The following is a 1,000-nucleotide window of genomic DNA, read 5'->3' as shown; positions in this document are numbered from 1 at the left end:
ATTATGTTAGAAACCCATCTACTAAACGTGGGTCATTAAGGTTGCATATTACCCGTACGCAACCATTCAAGGATAATTCAATATCGAGTTTTACGACTCACTCGCCACGAGTTCAATCCCTTAAATAGAGATTAAGACCAAGCCAGCAGCATACATACACCGAGATACACTATACACTTCTCAGTGTATAGTGTAGACGCTTGCTTACAGTCCCTACACTGCCTGTCCGAAATGAGTGTAACTCTTCATTATGCCTGCAGAATTAGAGATTAATTAGACTTGGTCCGAGGAATTGTAGGGTAGCTCAAATTCATTGGATCAAGAGCGATTCATCATCAGGAGATATGTTGAATAATACAGTTCCTTCATGGGGAAAATGCAGCAAAATACATTTGTGATTTATTTAATACAATACTGAAAGCAATACAATGAATATAATCATCACTTATAACTGGTAATTTAAATGCATCTCTGGAAATGATCCTTTTATGTGCGACGCCTTGATGCTGCTGAAGGGCTCATGATCCAAGGAACTGGAGTTACCCTCTCTTCCCTTGGTTCCATGCAAATGGAGCTGTATGGCCCTCACGGATTTAGCGTTTACATGAATATAATAAGTTAAAACTTAAATATATATATATATATATATATGTATATATATATATATATATATATATATATATATATATATATATATATATATATATATATATATATATATATATATATATATATATATATATATATATATATATATATATATATATATATATATATATATATATATATATATATATATATATATATATATATATATATGTGTGTGTGTGTGTGTGTGTGTGTGTGTCGTGCCGAATAGGTAAACTGGTCAGTTAGTAAAAACTCATTTAAAATTAAGTTCTTTCTAAAATTTTCTCTTATACGTTTAAAAATATATTTTTTTAATTTATGTAAATGCAAAAGTTAATAATTTTTTACCAGAAGAACGATAACTAAATAC

Source organism: Cherax quadricarinatus, chromosome 9 (assembly GCF_038502225.1).
Source record: "Cherax quadricarinatus isolate ZL_2023a chromosome 9, ASM3850222v1, whole genome shotgun sequence".
NCBI classification, from domain to species: Eukaryota; Metazoa; Arthropoda; class Malacostraca; order Decapoda; family Parastacidae; genus Cherax; species Cherax quadricarinatus.
The sequence above is the reverse complement of the archived record's forward strand: the minus strand, read 5'-3'. Positions refer to the sequence as shown.